Source organism: Pseudophryne corroboree, unplaced genomic scaffold (genome assembly GCF_028390025.1).
Source record: "Pseudophryne corroboree isolate aPseCor3 unplaced genomic scaffold, aPseCor3.hap2 scaffold_505, whole genome shotgun sequence".
NCBI classification, from domain to species: Eukaryota; Metazoa; Chordata; class Amphibia; order Anura; family Myobatrachidae; genus Pseudophryne; species Pseudophryne corroboree.
The window spans coordinates 190,933-209,932 of NW_026970110.1; the positions used below are offsets into that span (position 1 = coordinate 190,933).

At 48.9% G+C, this 19,000-nt stretch overlaps 6 non-coding genes across 6 annotated transcripts; 3 read left to right on the forward strand and 3 right to left on the reverse strand.

Annotated features, from left to right (window-relative positions):
* The first annotated feature begins 7,957 nt into the window (after window positions 1-7,957).
* On the forward strand, window positions 7,958-8,121 carry LOC135030688 (U1 spliceosomal RNA). Its single transcript, XR_010226632.1, has one exon. It is a non-coding gene; the product is annotated as a U1 spliceosomal RNA (small nuclear RNA).
* Window positions 8,122-9,705: 1,584 nt separating this feature from the next.
* LOC135030880 (U1 spliceosomal RNA) lies at window positions 9,706-9,869 on the reverse strand. Its single transcript, XR_010226809.1, has one exon. It is a non-coding gene; the product is annotated as a U1 spliceosomal RNA (small nuclear RNA).
* Window positions 9,870-10,540: 671 nt separating this feature from the next.
* Window positions 10,541-10,703, reverse strand: LOC135030807 (U1 spliceosomal RNA). Its single transcript, XR_010226742.1, has one exon. It is a non-coding gene; the product is annotated as a U1 spliceosomal RNA (small nuclear RNA).
* A 178-nt stretch (window positions 10,704-10,881) lies between these two features.
* On the forward strand, window positions 10,882-11,044 carry LOC135030808 (U1 spliceosomal RNA). Its single transcript, XR_010226743.1, has one exon. It is a non-coding gene; the product is annotated as a U1 spliceosomal RNA (small nuclear RNA).
* Window positions 11,045-11,715: 671 nt separating this feature from the next.
* LOC135030857 (U1 spliceosomal RNA) lies at window positions 11,716-11,879 on the forward strand. The gene has a single exon (XR_010226786.1). It is a non-coding gene; the product is annotated as a U1 spliceosomal RNA (small nuclear RNA).
* Window positions 11,880-13,462: 1,583 nt separating this feature from the next.
* LOC135030687 (U1 spliceosomal RNA) lies at window positions 13,463-13,626 on the reverse strand. The gene has a single exon (XR_010226631.1). It is a non-coding gene; the product is annotated as a U1 spliceosomal RNA (small nuclear RNA).
* Window positions 13,627-19,000: the final 5,374 nt, after the last annotated feature.

Sequence of the window (19,000 nt, forward strand, 5' to 3'; positions counted from 1 at the left end):
AACACTGCTGACAGTGCGCTTGCGTGATTCTCCACCCAGCGAAGAATTCTGGTGGCTTGTGCCATCGCCACTCTGCTTCTTGTGCCGCCTTGGCGGTTTACATGAGCCACTGCGGTGACGTTGTCTGACTGGATCAGAACCGGTTGGTCGCAAAGTAAGGTCTCCGCTTGACGTAGGGCATTGTATATGGCCCTTAGTTCCAGGATGTTGATGTGAAGACAAGTCTCTTGACTTGACCAAAGACCTTGGAAATTTCTTCCCTGTGTGACTGCTCCCCAACCTTGGAGGCTTGCGTCTGTGGTCACCAGGATCCAGCCCTGAATGCTGAATCTGCGTCCCTCGAGAAGGTGAGCACTCTGCAGCCACAAGAGTGATACCCTGACCCTGGGGGACAGGGTGATCAACCAATGCATCTGTAAATGTGACCCGGACCACTTGTCCAGTAGGTCCCATTGGAAAGTCCTTGCATGGAACCTGCCGAATGGAATGGCCTCGTATGATGCCACCATCTTTCCCAGGACTCGAGTGCAGTGATGCACTGACACCTGTTTTGGTTTCAATAGGTTCCTGACAAGAGACATGAGTTCCTGGGCCTTTTCTATCAGGAGATAAACCCTCTTCTGGTCTGTGTCCAGAATCATGCCCAAGAAAGACAGACGAGTAGTAGGAATCAACTGCGACTTCGGGATATTGAGAATCCAGCCGTGTTGCTGTAACACTTTCAGTGAAAGTGATACGCTGTTCAGCAACTGCTCTCTTGATCTCGCTTTTATGAGATCGCCCAAGTACGGGATAATTGTGACACCTTGCTTGCACAGGAGCACCATCATTTCCGCCATTACCTTGGTGAAAATTCTCAGGGCCATGGAGAGACCAAACAGCAACGTCTGAAATTGGCAATGACAGTCCTGTACCGCAAATCTGAGTTACGCCTGATGAGGTGGATAAATGGGGACATGAAGGTATGCATCCTGTACACAAATGCGGACAACAGGTGTCAAGCCGTGTGTTGCCTTTGTCAAGCTGTAATAAGTAGGGATAAGGACGTTAACCACCTCGGAACATCCTCCCTTATACGTCACCTGCAGCGCATTCATCATAAGTCAGTGACAAGTTCAAAAACTTTGGATGACAGCAGAAGCAGTCCACTAACCACTAAATCCCTTCCTCTTGTAACCAAGCTCCTGCAAACCACACCACCAACTCCCTCAGTGTCAATTTCCTCCTTAGACAGGAGAGCCAATAGTCCTGCAGGCCATGTCACTGGCAAGTCTGACGAGTCCTCTCCTGCCTGGGATTCCTCCGATGCATCCTTGAGTGTAACGCCTACTGCTGCTGGCGCTGCTGTTGTTGCTGCTGGGAGTCGATCGTCATCCCAGAGGGGAAGTCGGAAGACCACTTGTACTTCTTCCAGTAAGCAATTGACTGTCCAACAGTCCTTTGCGAGGAAGATGAAATATCACAGCAGTCATCCTGCTGCAAAGCGGATAACTCAGGTCTGGGTGGTGAGAAACGTGGTTCCGGTATCCATCGTTAATTTAGAGGCAACTAGAGACTTGATTGAGGTACTGTGTCCCCGGTACCAAATACCCTCTAGGTTCCATTTCTCTAGGCAGGCGATACCGAAAATGTACACAGACCTCAGAAAAAGAGTCACCAGTGTCCTAAAAAATGCAGTTGTACCCAATGTCCACTTGTCTGTGGTTAAGTGGAGCAGGGCAGACTCAGGACTATATGACTGTGACAGCCCACTGGGTAGATGTATTGCCTCCCGCAGCAAGAACAGCAGCGGCGGCACCAGTAGCAGCATCTCGCAATTGCCAACTCGTTCCTAGGCAGGCTACGCTTTGTATCACCGCTTTCCATAAGAGGCACACAGCTGACAACCTCTTACGGAAACTGAGGAACATCATCGCAGAATGGCTTACCCCAATTGAACTCTCCTGGGGATTTGTGACACCGGACAACGCCACCAATATTGTGCGTGCATTACATCTTGGCAAATTCCAGCACGTCCCATGTTTTGCACATACATTGAACTTGGTGGTGCAGAATTATTTAAAAAACGACAGGGGCGTGCAAGAGATGCTGTCGGTGGCCCGAAGAATTGCGGGCTACTTTCTGCCTTCAGCCACCGCATGCCGAAGACTGGAGCACCACCAAACATTCCTGAACCTGCCCTGCCATCATCTGAAGCAAGAGGTGGTAACGAGGTGGAATTCAACCCTCTATATGCTTCAGAGGATGGAGGAGCAGCAAAAGGCCATTCAAGCCTATACATCTGCCCACGATATAGGCAAAGGAGGGGGAATGCACCTGACTCAAGCGCAGTGGAGAATGATTTCAACGTTGTGCAAGGTTCTGCAACCCTTTGAACTTTCCACACGTGAAGTCAGTTCAGACACTGCCAGCCTGAGTCAGGTCATTCCCCTCATCAGGCTTTTGCAGAAGAAGCTGGAGACATTGAAGGAGGAGCTAAAACAGAGCGATTCAACTAGGCATGTGGGACTTGTGGATGGAGCCCTTAATTCGCTTAACCAGGATTCAATCTGTTGAAATCAGAGCACTACATTTTGGCCGCCGTGCTCGATCCTAGATTTAAAACCTACATTGTATCTCTCTTTCCGGCAGACACAAGTCTGCAGAGGTTCAAAGACCTGCTGGTGAGAAAATTGTCAAGTCAAGCGGAACGTGACCCGTCAACAGCTCCTCCTTCACATTCTCCCGCAACTGGGGGTGCGAGGAAAAGGCTAAGAATTCCGAGCCCACCCGCTGGCGGTGATGCAGGGCAGTCTGGAGTGAGTGCTGACATCTGGTCCAGACTGAAGGACCTGGCAACGATTACTGACATGTCGTCTACTGTCACTGCATATGATTCTGTCACCTTTGAAAGAATGGTGGAGAAAAAGAGGCAATTTGGAGGCCCTTGCACAAACTGGCTTTATTCTACCTAAGTTGCCCTCCCTCCAGTGTGTACTCCGAAAGAGTGTTTAGTGCTGCCGCTCACCTTGTCAGCAATCGGTGTACAAGGTTACTTCCAGAAAATGTGGAGAAGATGATGATCATCAAAATTAATTATAATCAATTCCTCCGTGGAGACATTCACCAGCAATTGCCTCCAGAAAGTACACAGGGATCTGAGATGGTGGATTCCAGTGGGGACGAATTAATAATCTGTGAGGAGGGGGATGTACACAGTGAAAGGGGTGAGGAATCGGAGGATGAGGAGGTGGACATCTTGCCTCTGTAGAGCCAGTTTGTGCAAGGAGAGATTGATTGATTGATTCTTTTTTGGTGGGGGCCCAAACCAACCAGTCATTTCAGTCAGTCGTGTGGCAGACCCTGTCGCTGAAATGATGGGTTCGTCAATGTTTTTCTTTTCAATCTAAGCCCCTGCAGTTTTCTGTAAGCATCTGCTTCGCTATGATGATCAACAAGTCACAAGGGAAAACACTCAGGGCTGGAGGTGTAGATCTTAGGACCAGCTGCTACAAGCATGGCAGAGGTGTCACTATCACTGGTGACACCCAGAGAGGCGGCGAGGGAGATTGTAATGCAGTGCACGCAGATAAGCAGCGCAATGGTAAAAAGGAGGCATGGTCTCATAGGTAGGGGCGTGGCCTGAATCACCATTTTGTTGCTCCGGGTATCCCGGGGGTTGGGGGCTGTACCCGGGGACTAGTGTGTGAGTGGTGCTGGCTCCTGCACAGTGACAGAAACTGGGTGTTGCACGTAATGTCACAGTGAAACACCCATATTCTGTCACTGAAGAAGAGCCGGCACTTTGGTGTCACCCCACTTGGCGGGTGACACTCGGGTGTGTGCCGCAACCCCGTTGTGATGCCACTGACCCATGGGAAGCTTTACGTGGCTTACCCATGTGTTAGTAGCCCCAAGCATCTTTTGTGTTAGTCCCTGAAGAAAAACTTCAAATATTGTTTACAATTTTGTAATCAATGGCCTAATTCAGTAAGGATTGCAAATTCTGCTAAGTAACAGAATTTGCAATCCTTTGGTTCGCATGCTGGGGCCACCCATCACAGGGCATGGCCACCCAGCATGCCGCCTCCCTTCTTGACCACGCTGAAATTGCAGTCTCAGTGCAGTTCAGCGTGATCATAAAAAATGGGTTAGCCTCCTGTTGGTGCAGACTGTACGTGTGCGCAGGAAGCCGCCACCATTTTTGTGATCGCAACGGCTGCATGTGATGTCATGCAGCCGCTCTGACCACGCCTCCTGTTTCTCCGTTGAAGCCCTGCCCCCGCACCGCTCCATCTTCGACTTTGAAATGGAGTGTTGCTGACCACCCCCCCCCCCCCCCCCGCACCGATTGACAGTCACAGAAAATGCAGGCGCATGCGTATGCTCTTAGCAATTTTTGCAGTTGGATTGCTTATTGTGATTGCAATCCAACCTGAATCAGGCTCTATTACCTATCACAATGCACTGCAGGTAGTACAAAATGGGGTTAATATAGGAGAAAAAACCCCAGAGCTGTGCTCCTTAACTGTCCCTGGTGGCTAGTGGAGCGGCTGCCCAGTAATCAGTGTCCACGCCAGTGCGCACACGGCCCGCCCCCTACAGCCACGCTGGATCACGGTATAGTGTGGGCACAGAAGCCCCTTACCTCCCTTTCATCAGCGGCCTCGTGATCCCGGAGGGCGGTGTGTGTGTGACTGACCTTAGGAAGAAACCGGAGCCTCCGCTGCAGTGACCCAGCAACCAGGGCGCGGGAGTATACTGCGCCGCTGGGAGTGATGGAGCTGCAGTAAAGATGTCTATTAGACCTAGCCTGCTGCAGCCCTTGTACATTCTTATAAAAAAAGTTCTTCTTTTCTTGTCAAAATTAATAGCTAAGTATAGGCTGCCTGAGGCAGCCCCCTGTTAAGTGTCCTGCTACTGAAGGCACCAACTACAAACTGAGCTCCATGTTCATGGAAGCGAGGTTATAGAGCAGGGGGCGCTGAGCATCTTGGGAACAGTCAAAAGCTTTGAGCCTGTTGGTGCCTCAGATCAAGATCCTACTCTACACCCCAATGTGAATCCTTGTGGAGTCCAGTGTACCCCACAGAAGAAATGAATGTGTCACACCCATTGGCAGCAACATTAGAATAGCTGCTGATGGGCACAATTGAGAAAGGAAGGGGGGAAAACATTTGAATCCAGCACATATATGTAATTTGAATATGTAATTTGTACCTTCCTACTTTAAAATGTAATGGATGAACCTCACCCTGTGAGAACTATCTTCATGATCAAGAGATCTCATATGCAAGATAAGTATGTGTTGGCAGAGGCGCTCACTGGGCAGAGATGCTGATCGCATCTCTGGCATGTGCCGGTGCACTGCGGCACCAGCACACACACACACACTTCAGACCTGATCTCCTGTTGTGTGAATATGCACAGCAGAGATCAGGTCTGAATTAGGCCCTATATACAGCTGTCAGTAAGGCAGGGATCTGCTGCTGCCAGTGAGGCAGGGATGTGCTGCTGTCAGTGAAGCAGTGATCTGCTGCTGCCAGTGAGGCAGGGATCTGCTGCTGCCAGTGAGGCAGGGATGTGCTGCTATAAGTGAGGCAGGTATGTGCTGCTGTCAATGAGGCAGGGATGTACTGCTGTCAGTGAAGCAGGGATGTGCTGCTGTCAGCGAGGCAGTGATCTGCTGCCCACTATCTCCCTATCACCCCTGCCTGAGTCACACACTTTCCCTGTTACCCCTGCCCCAGTTACCCACTATCTCCCAGTCACCGCTGCCTCAGTTAACCACTATACCTGCGACCCCTGCCTCAGTCACCCACTATACCAGTCACCCCTGCTTTAGTCACCCACTATCTCTGTCACCCCTGCCTCAGTCAACCACTATCTCCATATCACCCCTACCTCAGTCACCCACTATCCCTGTCACCTCTGCCTCAGTCACCCACTGTCACCCTATCACCCCTGCCTCAGTCACCCACTATCCCTGTCACCCCTGCCTCAGTCTCCTACTGTCCCTGTCACCCCTGCCACAGTCATCCACTATATCCCTATCACCCCTGCCTTAGTCACTGACTATCTCCCAGTCACCCCGGCCTCAGTCACCCACTATCTCCCAGTCATACATGCTTCAGTCACCCACTATCTCCCAGTCATCCCTGCCTCAGTCACCTACTGACACCAGTGCAGACATTTCTGCTGCGGCCTCTCCACTCTCCAGCGTGAACGTACTGACGACTGAGGAAATCCGCTTCCCAGTTGAGGACTCCGGGAATGAACACTGCCGATATTGCTGGCAGATGACGTTCTACCCAACTGAGGATTTTTGATACTTCCAGCTTTGCCATGCAATTTCGAGTGCCGCCTTGATGATTTGTGTACACTACCGTGGTCTCGTTGTCCGATTGTACTTGAACAGGCCTGTTCTGTACTAGAGGCAGGGCCAGTGTCAATGAATTGAACACTGCCCGCAATTCCAGAATGTTTATCGGGAGGAGAGATTCCTCCCTGGTCCACCGATGGTGAAGGGTCGTCATCACGGCCATGACCTTGGTGAATTTCCGAGGTGCCGTGGCCAAACCAGAAGGCAGGACCTGAAATCCAAAAACTAACCAGGCACAACACTGCTTAGCTTCCAACATCAGATGAGATTGGACATATCCAGTGTGATGCGGCTGTAGATGATTTTTGCTGTTTCTAACTTCTACTTCTAACTACTGGTACATCAATGAATAAGTTTCAAAATATAATGCATCAAGAGAACGGTGTTGGTAGTATAAAACTACCTACAGCACCTGGTATTCCCAGGTGGTCTCACATCCAAGAACAAACCAGGCCTAAAATCAGGTGATATTGGGCATATACAGTGTGGTGTGGCTGTAGATGAGCTTAGTGGTTTCTGTTAGAGTTCTTCTACTTCTAACTACTCGTACATAAATGAGTAAGCAGCCGATTTATTAAACCTGGTGAAATGATAATTTGCATGGTGATAAAGTACCAGCCAATCAGCTCCTAATTGCCATGTCACAGGCTGGGTTTGAAAAATGACAGTTAGGAGCTGACTGGCTGGTACTTTATCACCTTGCACTTTATCAGTTCACCAGGCTTAATAGATCTGCCCCAATGTTTCAAAATGGAATGCATCAAGAGAACGGTGTTAGTATTGTAAAAATACACACAGCTCCTGGTATTTCCTTGTGGTCTCCCATCCAAGTACTAAAACCAGGACCAACACTGCTCAGCTTCCATGATCAGGAGAGATTGGGCAAATCCAGTGTGCTGTGGCTGTAGATGAGCTGGTGGTTTCTGTTACAGCTCTTCTACTTCTAACTTCTGGTACATAAAAGAATACATGTAAAAATTAAATGTACCAAGAAAATGGTGTTGGTAGTTTAAAAACACCTGACTTCTCCCGTCTGCTTACTTTGTGCCTTCCAACGCACAATGCAAACTACAGGTAGTGCTGCAGGGCCCACACCCTTTTACTTGCCTTAAAGAGCAGCTCTGGAGCTGTTACAGTGCCCAGCTGCTGCAAGAAATCAGCTTGAATGCTTCAGGGGCTGGGGCATGGCCAACATGAGCCCTACACCGAAGGAGGGTGGGGGTGTTTAATGCGAACTAGGGGTCATCCAAGCGCCGCAAAAGGCCGCCATGCCCTGCATACCCCTTTTCTCTTTTCATATGCAGATGAGGGTTCCAGCCAACTTTGGCCCACTGCTTGGATGACATCACTGTATGCAATCCGTCTTCTGCAGACCTTCCCCCAGGAATGCTTGTACTAGTTGTTGCATTTGGTTTGTTGTTTGGGGGTGCATCAGTATTAGGCAGCCTTCTGCCCTCCCATGTTCATCTGAAAATATGTGTTCTCCCTGCAGTTGTTGTCCCCAGATGAGAGTTCCCTTGTGCTGCCTCAGTTGAATCTCCTTTACTTGACAGAGATGTGCCTGAGCAGCGGCCCTCCCCAGACCTATCCCAAATCATACTTATTTTGCATAGGAGATACCATGGTCATGAAGATTGATCTCCCAGGGTGAGGTTCATTCATTGCATTCTGGGTATGCTGACCCCTATGATTTCCCCAAATGTGGGAAACTCGACTGCATTATTTGTGGTAGTGGGGGACTGTGTTTGTGCTTTCCTTTGGTCAGCTCTGGTAAAAGTCAGATTTCTTTGTCTCAGATCTTCCTCTAGCCTTGTTCTTCTTTCGAGAGTTCCCTTGTGCTGCCTCAGTTGGATCTCCTTCACTTGACAGGGGGGTGCATGTAGGGAGTTATTCGAGGAGATAAGCTGCAGACCTAGGTGAACCCCCTCACAATTCACCTGGTCAAAGCGTTTCCCGACTTGTTCGGACAATTACGAGCAAAATGTCCCTTACCCCCACAGTACAGACAAAGACCAGAATTTTGCCTTCTGGCTCTTTCTTCAGGAGACAGCCGGGAGAGACCCATCTGCATGGTCTCCTCTACGTCTTCAGGAATGGAATATACACACGGACTTGACCTTACAGGTGCTCCTTTTTCAGCCCTCCGCTCTCTGAGACGACGATCAATCTTAATAGAAAGCTCCATGAGTTTATCGAGAGTCTCAGGAGCGGGGTACTGAAGGAGACTGTCTTTTATAGACTCTGATAAGCCGAGGCGAAACTGACTGCGCAGGGCTGGGTCATTCCAGCCACAGTCGTTCGACCAACGGCGAAACTCCGTACAATAAACCTCTGCAGGATTTCTACCCTGTCTGAGAGCGCGCAACTGACTTTCAGCGGACGCCTCTCTATCAGGGTCATCATACAAAAGCCCTAAAGACTAAAAAAAAGCGTCAACTGACAACAATGCCGGATCCTCTGCTCTTAAACCAAATGCCCAGGTCTGAGGATCCCCCTGGAGCAAAGAAATAATAAACCCGACCCGCTGAGATTCAGTACCCGAGGAAGTCGGTCTTAAACGAAAATAAAGTTTACAGGATTCTTTAAAATTAAAAAACTCTTTTCTATCACCAGAAAAACGGTCAGGCAAATGCATCTTTGGTTCAGGGACTACCCTTGGGGAAGCTCGCAAAAGATCTTCCTGCGACTTCACCCGAAGAGAAAGATCCTGAACCATCTGAGTAAGTTCTTGAATCTGGCTGACTAAGAGCTGACCAGGATTTGGCCCTAAACCTGTTGGATTCATGAGGCCGATAAACTCTCACAAAACTGAATGAGAAAAAATTAAACCAGAGGTGACCAGAGGAAAGCACAAACACTGGAGAGTTTTTGTAAGATGTTTCTTCCATCAACCAATGAAGAAACACATTGGTACTTTCCCATGATGAGTGAGTGCTTCAGGATCTCTTGCACTTACATGTGCAGCAGAGTACTGCAATGGAAGCAGATTGTAGGCAGATTGAAACTATCCTCTGCTATATGCATTTTTTTTGTTAATTAAAGTAATCCACAACTGGGATTGATATTTTAGCTCTTTTATTTTTACTTAAAGTACAATAACTTTTACCATTTTAATTTGTTTTAATAGTATATTGACAGTATTGTTTTCTTTCAAAAATCCACTTAATAGTATCTCACCTGGCAGGTAAGTAGGAGTTAGGCTAGAGCTGGGGAGGGTCGCTGCTCGGGCACCCCCCTGTCAAGTGAAGGAGATCCAACTGAGGCAGCACAAGGGAACTCTCGAAAGAAGAACAAGGCTAGAGGAAGATCTGAGACAAAGAAATCTGACTTTTACCAGAGCTGACCAGAGGAAAGCACAAACACAGTCCCCCACTACCACAAATAATGCAGTCGAGTTTCCCACATTTGGGGAAATCACAGGGGTCAGCATACCCAGAATGCAATGAATGAACCTCATCCTGGGAGAACAATCTTCATGACCATGGTATCTCCTATGCAAAATAAGTATGATTTGGGATAGGGCTGGGGAGGGCCGCTGCTCAGGCACATCTCTGTCAAGTAAAGGAGATTCAACTGAGGCAGCACAAGGGAACTTTCATCTGGGGACAACAACTGCAGGGAGAACACATATTTTCAGATGAACATGGGAGGGCAGAAGGCTGCCTAATACTGAAGAACCCCCAAACAACAAACCAAATGCAACAACTAGTACAAGCATTCCTGGGGGAAGGTCTGCAGAAGACGGATTTGCATACGGTGATGTCATCCAAGCAGTGGGCCAAAGTTGGCTGGAACCCTCGTCTGCATATGAAAAGAGAAGAGGGGTGTGCAGGGCATGGCGGCCTTTTGCGGCGCTTGGATGACCCCTAGTTCGCATTAAACACCTCCACCCTCCTTCGGTGTGGGGCTCATGTTGGCTATGCCCCAGCCCCTGAAGCATTCAAGCTGATTTCTTGCAGCAGCTGGGCACTGTAACAGCTCCAGAGCTGCTCTGTAAGGCAAATTAAAGGGTGTGGGACCTGCAGCACTACCTGTAGTTCGCATTGTGCGTTGGAAGGCACAAAGTAAGCAGACGGGAGAAGTCAGGATAGTGCGCAAGGGCATAGAAGGGAGCGGCTCAATAAAAGAGAAGTGGAAACAGACAGCAAACTAGGCTGGAGAGAGACCTGAGACAAAGAGATCTGAATTATACTAGAGCCGACCAGAGGAAACACAAATTATGCAGTCAAGTGTCCCACATTTGGGGAAATCAGAGAAGCAGCACACCCAGAGTGCAATGGGTGAGCCTTGCCCTGGGAGAAGCACCTTCCTGATCATAGTATCTCACCTGGCAGGTAAGTAGGAGATGGGCTAGAGCTGGGGAGGGTCGCTGCTCGGGCACCCCCCTGTCAAGTGAAGGAGATCCAACTGAGGCAGCACAAGGGAACTTTCGAGAGTTCCCTTGTGCTGCCTCAGTTGGATCTCCTTCACTTGACAGGGGGGTGCCCGAGCAGCTACCCTCCCCAGCTCTAGCCCATCTCCTACTTACCTGCCAGGTGAGATACTATGATCAGGAAGGTGCTTCTCCCAGGGCAAGGCTCACCCATTGCACTCTGGGTGTGCTGCTTCTCTGATTTCCCCAAATGTGGGACACTTGACTGCATAATTTGTGTTTCCTCTGGTCGGCTCTAGTATAATTCAGATCTCTTTGTCTCAGGTCTCTCTCCAGCCTAGTTTGCTGTCTGTTTCCACTTCTCTTTTATTGAGCCGCTCCCTTCTATGCCCTTGCGCACTATCCTGACTTCTCCCGTCTGCTTACTTTGTGCCTTCCAACGCACAATGCGAACTACAGGTAGTGCTGCAGGTCCCACACCCTTTAATTTGCCTTACAGAGCAGCTCTGGAGCTGTTACAGTGCCCAGCTGCTGCAAGAAATCAGCTTGAATGCTTCAGGGGCTGGGGCATAGCCAACATGAGCCCCACACCGAAGGAGGGTGGAAATGTTTAATGCGAACTAGGGGTCATCCAAGCGCCGCAAAAGGCCGCCATGCCCTGCACACCCCTCTTCTCTTTTCATATGCAGACGAGGGTTCCAGCCAACTTTGGCCCACTGCTTGGATGACATCACCGTATGCAAATCCGTCTTCTGCAGACCTTCCCCCAGGAATGCTTGTACTAGTTGTTGCATTTGGTTTGTTGTTTGGGGGTTCTTCAGTATTAGGCAGCCTTCTGCCCTCCCATGTTCATCTGAAAATATGTGTTCTCCCTGCAGTTGTTGTCCCCAGATGAAAGTTCCCTTGTGCTGCCTCAGTTGAATCTCCTTTACTTGACAGAGATGTGCCTGAGCAGCGGCCCTCCCCAGCCCTATCCCAAATCATACTTATTTTGCATAGGAGATACCATGGTCATGAAGATTGTTCTCCCAGGGTGAGGTTCATTCATTGCATTCTGGGTATGCTGACCCCTGTGATTTCCCCAAATGTGGGAAACTCGACTGCATTATTTGTGGTAGTGGGGGACTGTGTTTGTGCTTTCCTCTGGTCAGCTCTGGTAAAAGTCAGATTTCTTTGTCTCAGATCTTCCTCTAGCCTTGTTCTTCTTTCGAGAGTTCCCTTGTGCTGCCTCAGTTGGATCTCCTTCACTTGACAGGGGGGTGCCCGAGCAGCGACCCTCCCCAGCTCTAGCCTAACTCCTACTTACCTGCCAGGTGAGATACTATTAAGTGGATTTTTGAAAGAAAACAATACTGTCAATATACTATTAAAACAAATTAAAATGGTAAAAGTTATTGTACTTTAATAAAAATAAAAGAGCTAAAATATCAATCCCAGTTGTGGATTACTTTAATTAACAAAAAAAATGCATATAGCAGAGGATAGTTTCAATCTGCCTACAATCTGCTTCCATTGCAGTACTCTGCTGCACATGTAAGTGCAAGAGATCCTGAAGCACTCACTCATCATGGGAAAGTACCAATGTGTTTCTTCGTTGGTTGATGGAAGAAACATCTTACAAAAATTCTCCAGTGTTTGTGCTTTCCTCTGGTCACCTCTGGTTTAATTTTTTCTCATTCAGTTTTGTGAGAGTTTATCGGCCTCATGAATCCAACAGGTTTAGGGCCAAATCCTGGTCAGCTCTTAGTCAGCCAGATTCAAGAACTTACTCAGATGGTTCAGGATCTTTCTCTTCGGGTGAAGTCGCAGGAAGATCTTTTGCGAGCTTCCCCAAGGGTAGTCCCTGAACCAAAGATGCATTTGCCTGACCGTTTTTCTGGTGATAGAAAAGAGTTTTTTAATTTTAAAGAATCCTGTAAACTTTATTTTCGTTTAAGACCGACTTCCTCGGGTACTGAATCTCAGCGGGTCGGGTTTATTATTTCTTTGCTCCAGGGGGATCCTCAGACCTGGGCATTTGGTTTAAGAGCAGAGGATCCGGCATTGTTGTCAGTTGACGCTTTTTTTTAGTCTTTAGGGCTTTTGTATGATGACCCTGAAAGAGAGGCGTCCGCTGAAAGTCAGTTGCGCGCTCTCAGACAGGGTAGAAATCCTGCAGAGGTTTATTGTACGGAGTTTCGCCGTTGGTCGAACGACTGTGGCTGGAATGACCCAGCCCTGCGCAGTCAGTTTCGCCTCGGCTTATCAGAGTCTATAAAAGACAGTCTCCTTCAGTACCCCGCTCCTGAGACTCTCGATAAACTCATGGAGCTTTCTATTAAGATTGATCGTCGTCTCAGAGAGCGGAGGGCTGAAAAAGGAGCACCTGTAAGGTCAAGTCCGTGTGTATATTCCATTCCTGAAGACGTAGAGGAGACCATGCAGATGGGTCTCTCCCGGCTGTCTCCTGAAGAAAGAGCCAGAAGGCAAAATTCTGGTCTTTGTCTGTACTGTGGGGGTAAGGGACATTTTGCTCGTAATTGTCCGAACAAGTCGGGAAACGCTTTGACCAGGTGAATTGTGAGGGGGTTCACCTAGGTCTGCAGCTTATCTCCTCGAATAACTCCCTACATGCACCCCCCTGTCAAGTGAAGGAGATCCAACTGAGGCAGCACAAGGGAACTCTCGAAAGAAGAACAAGGCTAGAGGAAGATCTGAGACAAAGAAATCTGACTTTTACCAGAGCTGACCAAAGGAAAGCACAAACACAGTCCCCCACTACCACAAATAATGCAGTCGAGTTTCCCACATTTGGGGAAATCATAGGGGTCAGCATATCCAGAATGCAATGAATGAACCTCACCCTGGGAGATCAATCTTCATGACCATGGTATCTCCTATGCAAAATAAGTATGATTTGGGATAGGGCTGGGGAGGGCCGCTGCTCAGGCACATCTCTGTCAAGTAAAGGAGATTCAACTGAGGCAGCACAAGGGAACTCTCATCTGGGGACAACAACTGCAGGGAGAACACATATTTTCAGATGAACATGGGAGGGCAGAAGGCTGCCTAATACTGATGCACCCCCAAACAACAAACCAAATGCAACAACTAGTACAAGCATTCCTGGGGGAAGGTCTGCAGAAGACGGATTGCATACAGTGATGTCATCCAAGCAGTGGGCCAAAGTTGGCTGGAACCCTCATCTGCATATGAAAAGAGAAAAGGGGTATGCAGGGCATGGCGGCCTTTTGCGGCGCTTGGATGACCCCTAGTTCGCATTAAACACCCCCACCCTCCTTCGGTGTAGGGCTCATGTTGGCCATGCCCCAGCCCCTGATGCATTCAAGCTGATTTCTTGCAGCAGCTGGGCACTGTAACAGCTCCAGAGCTGCTCTTTAAGGCAAGTAAAAGGGTGTGGGCCCTGCAGCACTACCTGTAGTTTGCATTGTGCGTTGGAAGGCACAAAGTAAGCAGACGGGAGAAGTCAGGTGTTTTTAAACTACCAACACCATTTTCTTGGTACATTTAATTTTTACATGTATTCTTTTATGTACCAGAAGTTAGAAGTAGAAGAGCTGTAACAGAAACCACCAGCTCATCTACAGCCACAGCACACTGGATTTGCCCAATCTCTCCTGATCATGGAAGCTGAGCAGTGTTGGTCCTGGTTTTAGTACTTGGATGGGAGACCACAAGGAAATACCAGGAGCTGTGTGTATTTTTACAATACTAACACCGTTCTCTTGATGCATTCCATTTTGAAACATTGGGGCAGATCTATTAAGCCTGGTGAACTGATAAAGTGCAAGGTGATAAAGTACCAGCCAGTCAGCTCCTAACTGTCATTTTTCAAACCCAGCCTGTGACATGGCAATTAGGAGCTGATTGGCTGGTACTTTATCACCATGCAAATTATCATTTCACCAGGTTTAATAAATCGGCTGCTTACTCATTTATGTACGAGTAGTTAGAAGTAGAAGAACTCTAACAGAAACCACTAAGCTCATCTACAGCCACACCACACTGTATATGCCCAATATCACCTGATTTTAGGCCTGGTTTGTTCTTGGATGTGAGACCACCTGGGAATACCAGGTGCTGTAGGTAGTTTTATACTACCAACACCGTTCTCTTGATGCATTCCATTTTGAAACATTGGGGCAGATCTATTAAGCCTGGTGAACTGATAAAGTGCAAGGTGATAAAGTACCAGCCAGTCAGCTCCTAACTGTCATTTTTCAAACCCAGCCTGTGACATGGCAATTAGGAGCTGATTGGCTGGTACTTTATCACCATGCAAATTATCATTTCACCAGGTTTAATAAATCGGCTGCTTACTCATTTATGTACGAGTAGTTAGAAGTAGAAGAACTCTAACAGAAACCACTAAGCTCATCTACAGCCACACCACACTGTATATGCCCAATATCACCTGATTTTAGGCCTGGTTTGTTCTTGGATGTGAGACCACCTGGGAATACCAGGTGCTGTAGGTAGTTTTATACTACCAACACCGTTCTCTTGATGCATTATATTTTGAAACTTATTCATTGATGTACCAGTAGTTAGAAGTAGAAGTTAGAAACAGCAAAAATCATCTACAGCCGCATCACACTGGATATGTCCAATCTCATCTGATGTTGGAAGCTAAGCAGTGTTGTGCCTGGTTAGTTTTTGGATTTCAGGTCCTGCCTTCTGGTTTGGCCACGGCACCTCGGAAATTCACCAAGGTCATGGCCGTGATGACGACCCTTCACCATCGGTGGACCAGGGAGGAATCTCTCCTCCCGAAAAACATTCTGGAATTGCGGGCAGTGTTCAATTCATTGACACTGGCCCTGCCTCTAGTACAGAACAGGCCTGTTCAAGTACAATCGGACAACGACACCACGGTAGTGTACACAAATCATCAAGGCGGCACTCGAAATTGCATGGCAAAGCTGGAAGTATCAAAAATCCTCAGTTGGGTAGAACGTCATCTGCCAGCAATATCGGCAGTGTTCATTCCCGGAGTCCTCAACTGGGAAGCGGATTTCCTCAGTCGTCAGTACGTTCACGCTGGAGAGTGGAGAGGCCGCAGCAGAAATGTCTGCACTGGTGTCAGTAGGTGACTGAGGCAGGGATGACTGGGAGATAGTGGGTGACTGAAGCATGTATGACTGGGAGATAGTGGGTGACTGAGGCCGGGGTGACTGGGAGATAGTCAGTGACTAAGGCAGGGGTGATAGGGATATAGTGGATGACTGTGGCAGGGGTGACAGGGACAGTAGGAGACTGAGGCAGGGGTGACAGGGATAGTGGGTGACTGAGGCAGGGGTGATAGGGTGACAGTGGGTGACTGAGGTAGAGGTGACAGGGATAGTGGGTGACTGAGGTAGGGGTGATATGGAGATAGTGGTTGACTGAGGCAGGGGTGACAGAGATAGTGGGTGACTAAAGCAGGGGTGACTGGTATAGTGGGTGACTGAGGCAGGGGTCGCAGGTATAGTGGTTAACTGAGGCAGCGGTGACTGGGAGATAGTGGGTAACTGGGGCAGGGGTAACAGGGAAAGTGTGTGACTCAGGCAGGGGTGATAGGGAGATAGTGGGCAGCAGATCACTGCCTCGCTGACAGCAGCACATCCCTGCTTCACTGACAGCAGCACATCCCTGCCTCATTGACAGCAGCACATACCTGCCTCACTTATAGCAGCACATCCCTGCCTCACTGGCAGCAGCAGATCCCTGCCTCACTGGCAGCAGCAGATCACTGCTTCACTGACAGCAGCACATCCCTGCCTCACTGGCAGCAGCAGATCCCTGCCTTACTGACAGCTGTATATAGGGCCTAATTCAGACCTGATCTCTGCTGTGCATATTCACACAACAGGAGATCAGGTCTGAAGTGTGTGTGTGTGTGTGTGTGTGTGCTGGTGCCGCAGTGCACCGGCACATGCCAGAGATGCGATCAGCATCTCTGCCCAGTGAGCGCCTCTGCCAACACATACTTATCTTGCATATGAGATCTCTTGATCATGAAGATAGTTCTCACAGGGTGAGGTTCATCCATTACATTTTAAAGTAGGAAGGTACAAATTACATATTCAAATTACATATATGTGCTGGATTCAAATGTTTTCCCCCCTTCCTTTCTCAATTGTGCCCATCAGCAGCTATTCTAATGTTGCTGCCAATGGGTGTGACACATTCATTTCTTCTGTGGGGTACACTGGACTCCACAAGGATTCACATTGGGGTGTAGAGTAGGATCTTGATCTGAGGCACCAACAGGCTCAAAGCTTTTGACTGTTCCCAAGATGCTCAGCGCCCCCTGCTCTATAACCTCGCTTCCATGAACATGGAGCTCAGTTTGTAGTTGGTGCCTTCAGTAGCAGGACACTTAACAGGGGGCTGCCTCAGGCAGCCTATACTTAGCTATTAATTTTGACAAGAAAAGAAGAACTTTTTTTTTATAAGAATGTACAAGGGCTGCAGCAGGCTAGGTCTAATAGACATCTTTACTGCAGCTCCATCACTCCCAGCGGCGCAGTATACTCCCGCGCCCTGGTTGCTGGGTCACTGCAGCGGAGGCTCCGGTTTCTTCCTAAGGTCAGTCACACACACACCGCCCTCCGGGATCACGAGGCCGCTGATGAAAGGGAGGTAAGGGGCTTCTGTGCCCACACTATACCGTGATCCAGCGTGGCTGTAGGGGGCGAGCCGTGTGCGCACTGGCGTGGACACTGATTACTGGGCATCCGCTCCACTAGCCACCAGGGACAGTTAAGGAGCACAGCTCTGGGGTTTTTTCTCCTATATTAACCCCATTTTGTACTACCTGCAGTGCATTGTGATAGGTAATAGAGCCTGATTCAGGTTGGATTGCAATCACAATAAGCAATCCAACTGCAAAAATTGCTAAGAGCATACGCATGCGCCTGCATTTTCTGTGACTGTCAATCGGTGCGGGGGGGGGGGGTCAGCAACACTCCATTTCAAAGTCGGAGATGGAGCGGTGCGGGGGCAGGGCTTCAACGGAGAAACAGGAGGCGTGGTCAGAGCGGCTGCATGACATCACATGCAGCCGTTGCGATCACAAAAATGGTGGCGGCTTCCTGCGCACACGTACAGTCTGCACCAACAGGAGGCTAACCCATTTTTTATGATCACGCTGAACTGCACTGAGACTGCAATTTCAGCGTGGTCAAGAAGGGAGGCGGCATGCTGGGCGGCCATGCCCTGTGATGGGTGGCCCCAGCATGCGAACCAAAGGATTGCAAATTCTGTTACTTAGCAGAATTTGCAATCCTTACTGAATTAGGCCATTGATTACAAAATTGTAAACAATATTTGAAGTTTTTCTTCAGGGACTAACACAAAAGATGCTTGGGGCTACTAACACATGGGTAAGCCACGTAAAGCTTCCCATGGGTCAGTGGCATCACAACGGGGTTGCGGCACACACCCGAGTGTCACCCGCCAAGTGGGGTGACACCAAAGTGCCGGCTCTTCTTCAGTGACAGAATATGGGTGTTTCACTGTGACATTACGTGCAACACCCAGTTTCTGTCACTGTGCAGGAGCCAGCACCACTCACACACTAGTCCCCGGGTACAGCCCCCAACCCCCGGGATACCCGGAGCAACAAAATGGTGATTCAGGCCACGCCCCTACCTATGAGACCATGCCTCCTTTTTACCATTGCGCTGCTTATCTGCGCGCACTGCATTACAATCTCCCTCGCCGCCTCTCTGGGTGTCACCAGTGATAGTGACACCTCTGCCATGCTTGTAGCAGCTGGTCCTAAGATCTACGCCTCCAGCCCTGAGTGTTTTCCCTTGTGACTTGTTGATCATCATAGCGAAGCAGATGCTTACAGAAAACTGCAGGGGCTTAGATTGAAAAGAAAAACATTGACGAACCCATCATTTCAGCGACAGGGTCTGCCACACGACTGACTGAAATGACTGGTTGGTTTGGGCCCCCACCAAAAAAGAATCAATCAATCAATCTCTCCTTGCACAAACTGGCTCTACAGAGGCAAGATGTCCACCTCCTCATCCTCCGATTCCTCACCCCTTTCACTGTGTACATCCCCCTCCTCACAGATTATTAATTCGTCCCCACTGGAATCCACCATCTCAGATCCCTGTGTACTTTCTGGAGGCAATTGCTGGTGAATGTCTCCACGGAGGAATTGATTATAATTAATTTTGATGATCATCATCTTCTCCACATTTTCTGGAAGTAACCTTGTACACCGATTGCTGACAAGGTGAGCGGCAGCACTAAACACTCTTTCGGAG